A 15,067-nucleotide genomic window follows, 5' to 3' on the forward strand; every position below is an offset into this window, starting at 1 on the left:
GCTATATTCTTCAGTTATATCTTGTTAGGCCTCATTTAGGTTATGCAGGGCAGTTTTAGTCGTAATACGGTCGAATGGACTAATTCACTAAAACGGGTTCAGTGTAGGATGACAAAGTTAATCCCGCAAATTGGTGACCTTCCATGCAAAGAGAGATTGGAAAATCTTAATTAATGTTCTTTAGAAAAGTGAAGAGTTAGGGGTGACATGACTGGTGTAAAAGTGGATGAATGAGCATAACAAAGGGGATACTAATAAGGCGTTCAAAATACCAACAAAATAGAACACGAAACAATGATATAAATTGGATATTATTAAATTTAGGAAAGACCTAGATAAATACTGTTTTCGAAACCGGGTTGTTTATTTGTGGAACAAATTTCCTGGTAACATAGTAGACGTGGGATCCCTTGATTGTTTCAAGCTTAGGTTAGACATATATATGAATAAGTTTGGGTAGTTAAAAATAGGAAAATGTTGACCAATAGGCTTTCTGGAGCTTCCTTAATTTTTATGTTCTTTTGTTATTGTTTCTAATATAAGGAATATAGGCACGTCCAATATTCCAACCCGTCCTAGGGCCAATTCCATTTCATCCAGCGGTCAGCACCACAGACGTATTCTTGAATGTTAACATGCTGTTCATTCAAAATCGGAATTTTCTCCAATATAAATTAACATTGTTATATATATTAATATACAGTGTATATTTAGGGATTGGTTAGGTTAGGTTAGGTGGTTAGGGTCTGTTGGCAATTATTTATATTTGTATTATGTGCTGAAGCATTTACAGCGTTGTGGTTTGAAAAAAATGTTGCCAGCAAAGCCACTCGTTCCGGAAATGTTCGGATATCATCAGTTGTGAGTCGTGTGTAAACCATTTTTCATTCATAAACAGGAGGCTTAGCAGGTTTATGGAATGGACTTTGGCCTTTTTTAAGAGGACGGGCTGAATATTCCTGACAATAGGAGGTGCCCTCCCCTGGTGATAGGGGACGTAATAAAGAATTAAGGTGGAGATTCATTGATATTATTAACAAGTCCCACCAAAGTAATATAATGTTTAAATTTATTACATCCTAGCTGTACTCTGCCACGCGTTGCTGTGGCTCAACAACGCATGTGCGTTGTTGAGCCACAGCACCTTCCTCTGTCTCCAAGTCCTCCCCACCATTCCCCCCCTCCCCCGTCCCCTCATCCACCCAACCATTCCCCATTCCCTACTTCACCATCATCTCATCCCCCCTGAAATTCCCCTATCGTCCCCTGTCCTTTTGTCCTCCCCACCATCCCCTATTCCTCTGTCCCCTCGCAATCCTAACCATTCCCTACTCCCCCGTCCCCTCGTCCTCTCTACCATCTCCCACTTCCTCGTCCCCTCGTCCTCCCTACCATTCCCCCCTCCCCCGTCCTCTCATCCTCCCTACCATCCCTCACCGCCCTGTTCCCTTGTCTTCCCCACCATTCTCCATTCCCCTATCCCCTTCGTCCCCATCATCCCCAACTCCCCAGTCCCTTCCACTATTACCCCCTCCCTTATCCCAATGTCCTCCCCACCATCCCCCACTTCCGTCCCATCGTCCTCTCCACCATTCCCCACTCCTTCCTTCGATGCGTTCCCAAATGATCTGATGTTCCCATCACTGAAATGTAAGAAAAACAGTTATAAAACGAAATAAAAAACAATGAAAAAATAAAAAATAACATATACCCAAGAAATGAACAGTATGGTAAACAACACAGCTCAATTCCAATGCAATGACACAAAATAATTAAATCGAAATGAAAATAAATCGAAATCTATGAAAATTTCAATTCAATTTGGTAATGCAATTAAAAATATTGAAATAGAATTGTAACATATTTAGTATAGCATTGTAACACGGGGAGGGGGGTTCTCGAATGATCTTTCCTGCTTTTTACTCCCTCTACCCGTATTCTTACTTTAGTTCTCTACCAAGGGACCCCCAAACTTTCACTTAAGCCGACCCCACGCCATGTAGTCGAAAGACCATTACCGACTTGAGATTCTACAACCCGTATGACGTGGACTAGGCTTCTAGCAAAAACCTAGGGTCGCCTTTACGCTGCCACCACTAGACCTTGCAACACCGAGCAATAATCGAGGTCTGGATCGATCATGCTAATCAATAACTTTGGGGCTTGATCTCCACTAGTACTATATACCCTTTGGATCTTAGTGTGGAATTAATTAAAAATCAACGGTAATGATGACTTACGATTTGGTGTTAGAATCGGCGCCCAATTCAACTCGGCCACGTGGGAACCACGTGACAAGGACAAGTCCACATATATATAACATACACATGGAAATAATGAAAATGCAGGTTATTAGCTAATTAATTTATTAAAAAATCTAAAACAAAATCTAAAGAGGAACACTCCCTATCAATTTAACACTCCCTACTTGGCAATGAATTGACTATCCCTATAAGTAACAATAGCAACTATACCTCTATGTTGAGCAGCTTGGGTGGAGTGCTGGTCTTGGGGGAGAGGTGAGATGGTTGACCTCCCCCAGTTGATCTCGATCCCACACTGATCTCTCCTCGTCTGGTCTTCCCCAGACTAGAGCATTGTATCCTTCCGCATAGTCTAAGTTTTACCAAGTTACTATCAAGGCTTAAGTTTAACAATTAACCTCTGTTGCACTGAACTGATCCAGATTGGTTGAAATATTTTAACTGAAGTTAAATTACACAAGCATCTTAAGGAAGAGCTATTCCCGATCCCAAAATGGCTATTTGACCTTTGAGAATTACTGAATGTGGAAACTCTTGACCTATGACCGCCAGGTCACTCCGCAATAAAGAGTAGTCCTGATTCGTGACGTCACTGATGGTGACTTAACTCAATATCCTAATAATTAGAATACTCTTGATATTATAAACAGTAATACTATACAACACAATTTGAATACAAAATGAATGAAGGCTAATTTCTCTAAAATACTGAGTACTATAGAATGATTCATTATACGAACTATGAAAAAGGACGCCAGCCATTTTGTGACGTCAGACTTGCTAATCCCCAGAGGAATGCGCGTTGTGAGGTCAGGTCCCTACACGACTTCTGGAACCTTCTGGATAATTCTTACAACAAGCATAGTTTGTTACAACCCCCCCCCCCCCCCCGCACAAGCACTTAGTAAACCTTGTTAATTTGTTAGAAATAACGAGGTTTAGTATCCAAATCCACAATTCAACTCATGCCACAAACAAAAGCTAACCTAACTAAGAAAATTTGACAATTATTTGAGTGTCCAACATCATCAACATTTTTAAATTCATAAATTTCTCAGCTGTCAACTGACAGCAATCCTCCGACATCAGGAAACATACATCCTATCCTTACTGACATAGCTAAATAACATGTCCCTACTCTAACAACAAAGACTAGCTATTAAAATCTCTTGGCTCTTCACTAGCCAAGTTCATGTGTCCTCTAGAGCCGGCCACACCGTGCTCAAACATAAACAAAGTTATATCTTCAGACTGAACTTTCAGTCATCCGGGAGCGTACTACTGAACTATCAAGTTCACAACCGTGTACTATCTACTCCCCCATCAATGTCAACCTTGTCATGCTAAGGAACACACCTAATGTTTATTACATGTACCTAAAAATAAAAAAAAAAAATCCTATACTATATCACAGGTTTCAGCTGACTGTACAGCCAAGTGTTCGCACTCACTAGAAGTGTCAATGTTTCTATTGGTCCGCCTCTCCTGTGTTCAAACCTTCTGAAAAAAAAACACACAACATAATTTGCCATAATCGTTTGTTCTGGGCTTAAACAATTACACAGGGGCTTCGATTTTGATTACTGACCAATATATAGAGTGAAATTTCCATATATCATTATACCAGAATAATTATTTTAAATCTGTTTTTCAACATTTATAAAGTATTGTGATTCTAAATCTGTTTTTCAACATTTAAACAAAAGTGTCCAGATATTCTTTACACAGATGTTCAGAGCCAACTTTGTTTCTTGTGTCAATTGTTCATATTGAGTAATCGAGAAAAAAAATCGATGCTGCTGGATGCTGAATGTAGTCGCTGACGATGACGGTGTCGATCTTGCTTCTTCCCATGTGTAGACATCAATACCTGGTCCTCTTTTACTCCCATCCGGTAGTCTTGAATGACGACAGAGTGTAGTAGAGCTGAGTGCCAAGTGACAGCTGTAGAATACTGTTACTTCGGCCATTGATCTGGCTCCCGACAGTCCACACGCCTTCATATCAATCACAGTTCACACGGCAGTCTTGATGTTAAACTTTACGTCGCAGATGACCACAGCAGAGCAGGACTGGATGTACCAACAGTGTCTCGTAACAGGAGTGGTGTCAGAAGGTCGTAGAGGCGGGTTGCTTGTTTGCAGAACAGGTGAATCTCGTCTTCCATCATTGCTCACGACATCTCAGGCGTTTCTTGATGTTACTAGGCCGTAAACATCAACTGTGTATACCCTCGTACCGCCGACTTTAGGCCAAAGGGGACAATTTTACGACCTTCTATTGGCGAGTCCCGGTACTCTGTAGGGAAACCGTACCTTCCACCTGTGACCGCCTTAGTTCCGCTTTCTTGTTGCTTCAGATGACGTAATCGTTAATCTTCCCGCGAAATTCTTGAGTACTGCTACGCGCTTTCCATTTCTTGACCTCTCCTCCAACACTGCTGGAATGGGTGCAGTCTTGATGACGCAGCAGGTGGGTAGTGGTGATCTCAAGACAGCTACCCCGGCGTTGCATGGCACCTCCGATGACTGCTAAATGTGGACAGCTCGCTGGCCCTGACAACCTCGTTAATGACGTGAGGCGTCGGCCGGGTGACTCTTGGACAGTCACTCATCCCCAAAGTAACTGATGTATGGGTTACTGGGTCTGGTGGGGGGAGGGCTTTGTGTAACGTGCCTCCCCCCCTCGGTCTTTACAGACAAGGGTTCACGTGTGGCTGGAACAACTGGGTCGGTGTACCAATCAGACCTGGGAACAGACAGACACAACAGAGTGGAAGCATAGATATACTCTGGGTTTGGTGGAGGTGGAACCCCCTAGCACGGTAAAAGCTGCTACCTGAGTTAAGTATAGAGATGGTTCACCTCATTGCCTCTACAGGAAAATCTAATGAATACTAAATTATACTAACCAAGGAAGTTACTTTACTGTATAGCGCGAGATCTCGTCACCATAGGGTGGCGAGACTGCACCTGACTACTGATGAGCGATGACAGAGGGGTCCTCCTCATCCCCTGACTCGTCGGTGAAGCCCTGAGTCAGCACTGCTGAGTCAGGAATTAGACCCGCTGAAGGCAGTTCTAAATCCTCTCTAGCATGATAATGTTTAAATTTATTTACATGAATTGTCCTTTCCACCTGGCCCTCGAATACTCCTTTTATAACAAGATTAACCGGCCCCGCCCTTTTAACTACTCTATATGGTCCTCGCCACCTCGGAGCTAGTTTCCTACTCTGATTGGCGGGCGCAGCCTCATTCACTCTCAATACGAGGCTTCCTCCCTTCAACTCAAGAGGGCGCACTTTCTTGTCATAAAAATGAGCATACCGATTCCGTGCTTTCTTGGACGCTTCAGCTGCAATATTCCATGCATTTCTCATATTTCCAAGGACCTCTGAAGGATAGTCCTCCCCGTATGCAACATTATGTCTGTTAAGCAGACCTGAGGGGAAATTGCATGAATTACCAGTAAACAAATGAAGTGGCTGGATGTTAATTGATTGGTGGATGGCAGTATTCAAGGCTAACTGAACATAGGGTAGGTGTTCATCCCAGGTGTTTGCGTCATGTTCAGCAAGGATTGCAAGCATATCCTTGACTGAACGATTAGTCCGTTCCGTCATTCCGTTTGCTTGTGGGTGGTAGGCTGTTGTAAAAGCCGAAGTTGTCTCTAAAATCTTACAAACTTCTCTAAATATATTCCCATTGAATTCTTGACCCAGGTCAGAGACTAAAACTTTAGGAGGTCCGAATACAGTAACGAACCTACGCAAGAATGCATCTGCAACCGTACGAGAATCATTGAGGTAATGCAACTAGTGTAGTGTACCTAGACAGATGGTCAACCAGCACCAACACGTATCTGTTACCTGAATGACTGTAATGTAAATCAATCAAATCGGCCCCCACACGATCTAACGGTTCACGAATTTCAGGAAATTCCTGAAGTGGGGCTTGTACATTAAGGGTGCCTTTCCTCCTCTGGCAACGATTGCACGACTTCACGAAATTGATTACTTCAGAGAGTAATGCTGGGAAATAAAATAGAGACTTTGCTTTTAAGTGCGTTTTAAAGACCCCCGGATGCTCCGCAATTTTAGAAGCATCCGCAAGCTTTAACGCTGATGACCGCAATGCGTCCGGAATAACTAGTTGAAATACTGCCCTATCATTCTGGCTATTAACATAATACAGGACGCCCTGTTTCATTTCAAAATCATGAATAGGTAAATTCTTTTTTTTCGGGTATTTTCCTCCCTCTAAATACTCAATAATTTCTTTCCATCTAGGCTCGCTCATCTGGTATTCTCTCATTTTATCTGATGGAATGGTTTCAATATTTTCATTAATTTGAACTGCCGCTATGTTTCTACTTAGCGTATCTGGCACAACATGTGCTGGACCAGGCTTGTACAAAATCTGGAATGAGTGGGCCGAAAGTTCGTGAGACCAGCGTGACATTCGTGGGCATTTTGTTCGCTTTTTAAATATGTGTTAACGCTCGATGGTCTGTGTAGATTACAAAGTGCCGCTGAAATAGGTAAGGCTCGAAATACCTAACTGATTTTTATACTGCCAGTGCCTCCCGATCCGTAGCTGAATAACGAACTTCAGGTCCTTTGACCTTCCTACTGAAATAGGCTACTGGATGGGGTAAATTATCCGCATCTCGCTGAATTAAGCACCCGCCAATAGCTATACCGCTGGCGTCAGTGTGCACCTCCCACTCTCTCAAAATCAGGAATAGCCAATACCGGTGTCGTGATTAGTTGGTCTTTCAGTTTGCGATAGGCCTCGTCATGCTCAGATTTCCATACAAACTTCGCATTTTTCTTTGTCAGATCAGTCAGGGGTGCTGAAATGCAAGCGAAACCTTCAATATGACGACGAAAATATCCGGCCGCCCCCAAAAACCTACGCACGTCCTTTGCTGTCCTTGGAGTAGGCATGTCAGCAATGGCGCGGCAAGAATCTGGGTCAGGTCGGATACCGTCTGGGCACACCTGGAACCCTAGAAATTTGAATTTCTGAGCCGCCAGGGTGCACTTCTGAACATTAAGCTTGAACCCTGCCTGATCTAACAACGTCAAAGTCTCAGTCAAGTCCCGTAGGTGTTCCTCAAACGTCCTGGAATATATCACAACATCATCCAGGTATGTTAAAGAATGCCTACCCAGGACCGGACTAAGGATGAAGTTGATGGCCCTCTGAAACGACGAGGGCGCTGTCTTCAAACCAAACGGCATCCTACGGAATTGATAAGTGTGCCTACCATCCGAGAATGCTGTTTTTTCCCTATCCTGTTCTGCCACCGGAATCGCCCAATACGCCGATTTCGCGTCAAGAGTTGAGAAATACTTAGCAGCACCAAATTGATCTATTATCTCCTGTATTCGGGGCAACGGATACACATCACCCTTAGTTAATTCGTTCACCTACCGGTAGTCAACACAGAAACGATAACTATCGTCCGGTTTCCGAACTAGAACAACAGGAGAGAGCCACGGTGACGTACTAGGCTCTATCACGCCCTGTCTCAACATTTTCTGGCACTCCTCCCTGATAACGTTCTTTGCCTGTTCCGGCAACCTCCACTGTCTCGTGTAAACAGGCAAATGCTCACCAGTTGGAATGGTGTGCTCAATCTTATCAAGGAAACCAATCTGGTCATCCTCTGTCGCAAATAATTTCGGGAATTTTCGCAAAACTCCTCTCAGTGCCTTCCTATCCGCCTGTGTAACATGTTGCAAATCAAGTGCAGATATTAATTTTTCTACTTCTTCCACATTCCGTGCAACATTTCTCGTCTCATAAAGTACTTTTGATGGTGTATTCGTATCTATCATGTTCAATGCATGCACTACATTGTGCAGTGACGGCTGGCGTCTCAGCTGACTCATGGTGAAAGTTTTCTGTGTCCTCCACCATGGTTCCCTGAGATACCCTATCACCTGCCCAGAAGCGAAACGTTTTATGTGAAAGATTGACAACTGGAATGAGTGCACCTTTATCGAGCACTACAATTAAGTGATGAGGAATTAATAAGCTATCACATCTCCCAGCCACCTGAAGGGTGGTACCTGGTTGGATGTGACGTCCCACGGCTACTTTAATAAATTTAACAGAATGTGGTGGGCAACTCTGTTTGGTCAATGCATGCAATGCGCATGACCTCTTAAATGTGTCTGGAAGAGACTTAAAAATCAATTTTGGATAGTGCACATTATATTTCTGCTTCCTCTTAATTGAAGCTACAACTGGGGGATGGTCGATCATCTCCACTGGGTAGGAAGTCTGTCCCAACTGCAACCTGCAGTTCTTAGCACCTTTTTGAGCAGACAAAAGAATAATCAAATCGCGACAGAAAATCAGTTCCCATTAAGATGCGACCAGGAAAATCATGGTTCTCTACGATCGTACATGTGTGAGGCTGCAATTCTCCATCAATCTCAAAATTAACTGTACCTTGACCTACGATATCAATCTTTTCCCCATTGACCGCTGTTAATGTCTTTGCGCAACGTGTAAGACGTGCATACTTAAAATTGCTGAAGGCTGACTTTTTAATTACCGTTGCCTGGCTTCCTGTATCAACAAAAGCTGTCAATCTTACACCTTCCACTTTCACCTCAAAAGTAGGCCTACCATCACTAGGAGCCTGCTTTCATGCTTTCGTGGTAGTGACTTTACAGTCCCTCTGTATATGTCCGCGCTTCCCGCAGGAGTAACACCTCCGCGGATCCCTGTTGGTACCCCGCGCAAGGTGGCTCGAACTTGCAGCTGAGGGCTGCTTCCCGCCTGATGAACCCGCGCTACAGTTACTCGACTTGGCCCCCTCGCCGTTACCTAACGCCTCTACGTATGGCGACAACTGAGTGCCCGCGCGCATCTGCCTGTCTAAGGCTGTGGCGGCCTGTTGGACTAGGTCTTTATAACTCACAACCGCTCCCTCCGCAAGTAAAAATGGCCCCATAGCAGAAGGTAGCGTTTTGCAGAACAATTGTTTAGCTAATCGCTCTGCCTGACTCGAATCTAACCCCAGTTCCTTAGTGAGGTCGTCAACCCTGCTCTTTAATATTGTCCCGAAATCCTTGACAGTGCTGCGGTCATCCTTCTTAAGTGACTGCAGATAAAAATGAGCCTCATCTTCTGACACCTTTTCCTTGAATCTGTCCCTAATCGCTTGGACAAACTGTGGCCAAGTCGCCAGGTGCTGAAACTCTGTCAGTCTCGCCAGTGGACCGGCTACGTCCACGCAAGCCCCCATAGCAAGAGTAATTTTCAAACTATCCTCTGGGACAGCGTCCAGCATCGTACTAATCTGACAAAGACAGTCTTCCACTCGGCGGTTGCGTTCCACCTTATTAAGCGGCAACTCCGTGCCTCTGAGTGTCGGCAGCGTCAACTTGGGAATCAGACTCACAATTCCCGGTTTGTATGACGCGGGCCTACTGGCAGTGGGTGGGCCCTGGGGTTGGGAACTGGGTTAAGGTTGGGGTTCGGGTTGAGGTATGGTGTGGGTGGCCTTGGGTTGGGGTTGAGGTATGGTGTGGGCGGCCTGGGGTTGGGGTGTGGATGGAGGTTGGGGTTGAGGTATGGTGTGGGCGGCCTGGGGTTGGGGTGTGGATGGAGGTTGGGGTTGAGGTATGGTGTGGGTGGCCTGGGGTTGGGGTGTGGATGGAGGTTGGGGTTGAGGTATGGTGTGGGTGGCCTGGGGTTGGGGTGTGGATGGAGGTTGGGGTTGAGGTATGGTGTGGGTGGCCTGGGGTTGGGGTGTGGATTGAGGTTGGGGTTGAGGTATGGTGTGGGTGGCCTCGGGTTGGGGTGTGGATTGAGGTTGGGGTTGAGGTATGGTGTGGGTGGCCAGAGGTTGGAATGGGTATGGGGTGGCCTGGGGTTGGAATGGGTATGGGGTGGCCTGTTGGAATGGATATGGGGTGGCCTGGGGTTGGAATGGATATGGAGTGGCCTGGGGTTGGGGGAAGGGTTGGTATAGGATTGGAGGTTGGGGCTGGTATAAGAAGTGAGGATGGGGTTGCTATGGGAATTGAGAATGGGGTTGGTATGGGAGGTGGGGTTGGTGTTGTTGTAGTGCCGGATGAGGTGTACCTAGGTGTTGTGGTATTGGTGTTGTGGGGTAGTTCCTGTTGTTGGTGTGGTTGTCCCTGTTCCCGTTGAACAGGTTGCTGGCCATGCTCCCCACTGAACGAGGTGCTGTCCTCTACACTTCCACTCCCACTGGTCCCCACTGACTGGTCACTGCCTGGGTTAAACATTTCCTGTGATTCCCTGTGTGCCATGTCTCTTGTAACTACCCTTTAGTACACCCTCGACCCGGACTCACTACAACCGTGATCTTATACAATATAAAAAAAAATCACAACTCTTTTCCAAGAGAAAACTACCAAACTCCCAAAATAGGAAATACACCGATTTATCGAGAGAATCGCTGAAGTGAATTCGATGAATGAGTGTCTGCCCCGCACTCGTGTCTGACCGTGAAATATCCCGCAGTTCTATTACTGAAACCTAAGTCCTTTACATTAAAAAAAATTAAAGAATCTAATTTATATAAAACAATTTAAATGATAACGTAACTAACGCGCAGCACTCGTGATGGATTAATAAAGAATATTTTACGTACTTTAATACTAAACGCGCTTGAAGGAAGCAGCGTGGCCACTGATGACTGATGGAGCGGGACCAGCTGCGCTGAAAAAAACTAAGTCCCGCGCTTTTTCGCTTAAACGCTGGAAAATCAAAATTTTTGTTCTGAAGGATAATAACTAGTTTTACGTTAATAAACCGCTCTAGCGATTAATATAGACACCCAGGACATATATTTGCTTGCCAAAATTGATTTTTTTTATAAAAAACTGCGTTTTTACTCAAATGCTGGTCTCTGCCAATTTTCTGACTCCGAGGGAAAAAAATTCTATCACCCTAAATATCACAAAACTCCTTTCATTCGCAAAAATTGGGTTTCTCGTTCACAGATAAAAATACGCTGTTATTTAATACTGACGCTGTATACAGAACAATACTGACACCTCGGGCGGTTTCGATACTCATTAATTTGAATTTTTGTCAAAATCCGAGATTTTCACCTCACTTGGACTCTGACAAAATTACAACACGATTTTCTCGAAAAATAACTAAATTCGGCAAAAATGTAATTATCACTGTTGAATGCTTAAGAACAGAATTACGTCCCTTGCGCGCACTAGTGGGTAATACTGGCCCTAGAATATACATGAAACATGAAAATTCGAATTTTCGCCAAAAAGTCAGATTCTAGCCCAAGCTGGACTTAGAAAATTTTCCACCTACGTTTCTACTTAAAACCGAATTCCAAGTCTAAAAACGCAATTCTACCGTCTTACTGGTAAACTAGAATAATATCATCCGCATCGACTGGGGAATCCTAATGATACCCAGATCATATCCGTGACCCACGAATACAAATTACTTACAGTTAACGACTTTCCGACGTTGACTTAGCCGAAAACTTATCCCAAAATACTTAAGAAATATTTCCACGTGCTCTCAAACATTTACAACGAAAATTACTATCCCTTAAGAAACTCCTTCACTAACTATAGTGACCGACATATAGCCCTGAGTTCAGAGGATTAACTACGCTCTAGAAAACCACACCTCTGACTTATACTAATACAACAGGGAATAGCAAAGCTTAATGTACACACTTAGCCTAATGCATAATAAAAATACTGAACACTTGGGGAAAATTTTTTACCGGGAATTGAATTTAGGGGAATCAAAAATTAATCTCTAGAACAACGCAAATAAACGGAATTACTTTATAAATTTAGTATACTTAATTCAAAGATACACTCGACTTAATCTTATAATTGCTCCTATCGGCTCGCCGTACCGCACCTAGCCTAGGGGTCTCGACCATCTAGATTCTAACAGAGCGACACGCAGCTTTCAGCAACAATTAAGACTAGACACGACTCAACCTCCACTAAGTGTGCGATTACTTAGTTGTTGAATCGCTGCTAGGTAGGTTACTAGTCCGTCCCTCGGAGGCCACAACGCCCTTCTTGGATTTACGTTTTTCCTAGCGGTTTGGGTCGTCTAACAACACCCTCGGACTATCTCCTGGCGTCCCACAGATAAATCCGCCCAGACAGCCCACAAGGAACTGCTGTTGAGAGTATGGCGGCTCACAACACCTCTGAATTAATTGCAATGGGTCGAGTATGGTACCCAGTCCAATCAACTCGGAGCGGTCTCCTTAGCCAAAAAATCTTAACAGCCTAATCTTATTAACTAAACCTTAATCATATCAGCCCGCATGACCCAAGATTCGCCAATCCCCTCTCAAACACACTGTTGTGAGGCGCACGACTAATCCTGGCCCACGGCTGTTTCCCTAGCATCCACGCACGTGTCCGAATGGCTAGACGCATGAGCCTTTCAACAATTTCAAACAAAATTGTTGAAACCACCGCTGTGCACCATTGTAACACGGGGAGGGGTTCTCAAAAGATCTTTCCTCCTTTTTCTCTCCCTCTGTCCGTATTCTTACTTTAGTTCTCTACCAAGGGACCCCAAACTTTCACTTGAGCCGACCCCACGCCACGTGGTCTCAAGACCATTACCGACTTGAGATTCTACAACCCGCATGACGTGACGTAGACAACTAGCAAAACCCTAGGGTTGCCTTTACGCTGCCACCACCAGACCTTGCAACACCGAGCAATGATCGAGGTCTAGATCGATCATGCTAATTAATCAACCTTGGGGCTTGATCCCTACTAGTAACATATACCCTTGGGTCTTACTCATGGAATTAAAATTCAATGGGAATGATGAATTCAGATTCGATGTTAGAATCGGCGCCCAATTCAATTCTGCCTCGTGGGGACCACGTGACAAGGACCAATTCACATAAATATAACAAACACATGGAAATAATGAAAATGCAAATTACTAGCTAATTATTTTATTGAAAGAAAAACTAAAACAAAATCTAAAGATGTTCACTCCCTATCAATTTAACACTCCCTACTTGGCAATGAATTGACTATCCCTATAAGTAACAATAGCAACTATACCTCTATGTTGACCAGCTTGGGTAGAGTGCTGGTCTTGGGGGAGAGGTGAGATGGTTGACCTCCCCCAGTTGATCTCGATCCCACACTGATCTCTCCTCGTCTGGTCTTCCCCAGACTAGAGCATTGTATCCTTCCGCATAGTCTAAGTTTTACCAAGTTTCTATCAAGGCTTAAGTTTAACAATTAACCTCTGTTGCACTGAATTGATCCAGATTGGTTGAAATATTTTAACTGAAGTTAAATTACACAAGCATCTTAAGGAAGAGCTATTCCCGATCCCAAAATGGCTATTTGACCTTTGAGAATTACTGAATGTGGAAACTCTTGACCTATGACCGCCAGGTCACTCCGCAATAAAGAGTAGTCCTGATTCGTGACGTCACTGATGGTGACTTAACTCAATATCCTAATAATTAGAATACTCTTGATATTATAAACAGTAATACTATACAACACAATTTGAATACAAAATGAATGAAGGCTAATTTCTCTAAAATACTGAGTACTATAGAATGATTCATTATTCGAACTATGAACAAGGACGCCAGCCAATTTGTGACTTCAGACTTGCTAATCCCCAGAGGAATGCGCGTTGTGAGGTCAGGTCCCTACACGACTTCTGGAACCTTCTGGATAATTCTTACAACAAGCATAGTTTGTTACAGCATGTGTTGCTCTTACATGCAACAGATGTCACTGTTTCTTAAAAAATATTTTTTTCTTCTTAAATGATTGTTTTTACCTGTCACTGGTGTGGAATCTATACATATAGTTACGAAATGAACGGTATGATAAACAACACAGCTCAATTCCAATGCAATGTCACACAAAATAATTAAATCAAAATGAAAATAAATTCAAATCTATGAAAATTCAAATTTTCAATGCAATCAGAAACATGGAAATAGAATAGTAACACATATAGTATAACGTGTTTTCTCTTACGAGCAACAGATTGCGCTGTTTTTTTTTAACTTTTTTTACTTGTCACAGGTGTAATCACAGGTGGGATTCCTTCCCAACATGCCCCACTCCCCCTGTCCCTTTGTTCTCCCCACCATTCTCCATTCCCCATCCCCTCGTCCCCAACATGCCAAACTTCCCCATCCCCTCAATCTTCCCTACCATTACCCCCTCCTTTGTCCCCTCATCCTCCCCACCATCTCTCACTTCCGTCCGCTAGTCATCCCAATCATTCCCTACTCTCTCGTCCAATGCCTTTCCAAATGGTCTAATGTTCCCATCAGAAAATTGGGAACAAGAAGTGATCTGATGTTCCCATCGCTGAAATATAAGAAAACAGTTAAAAAAAAATGAAATGAAAATATGAAAAAATCAAAAAATAAACTATACTCACAAAATGAAAGGTATGGTAAACACCACAGTTCAATTCCAATGCAATTCACACAAAATAATTAAATAAAAATAAAAATAAATAAAAATCTATGAAAATTCAATTTATCAATGCAACCAGAAACATTGAAATGGAATTGTAACATATTTAGTATAGCATGTGTGTGTAGCTCTTACATGCAACAGATGGTGCTGTTTTTGTAAGAAAAGCATAGTTTTACCTGTCACAAGTGTGGCATCTATACTTATACTTTCGAAATGAACGGTATGGTAAACAACACATTTCAATTCCAACACAATGTTACACAAAATAATTCAATATAAAATAAAATAAATCGAAATCTATGAAAATAAAATTAATCAAT

This window comes from Procambarus clarkii, chromosome 18 (genome assembly GCF_040958095.1).
Source record: "Procambarus clarkii isolate CNS0578487 chromosome 18, FALCON_Pclarkii_2.0, whole genome shotgun sequence".
NCBI classification, from domain to species: domain Eukaryota; kingdom Metazoa; phylum Arthropoda; class Malacostraca; order Decapoda; family Cambaridae; genus Procambarus; species Procambarus clarkii.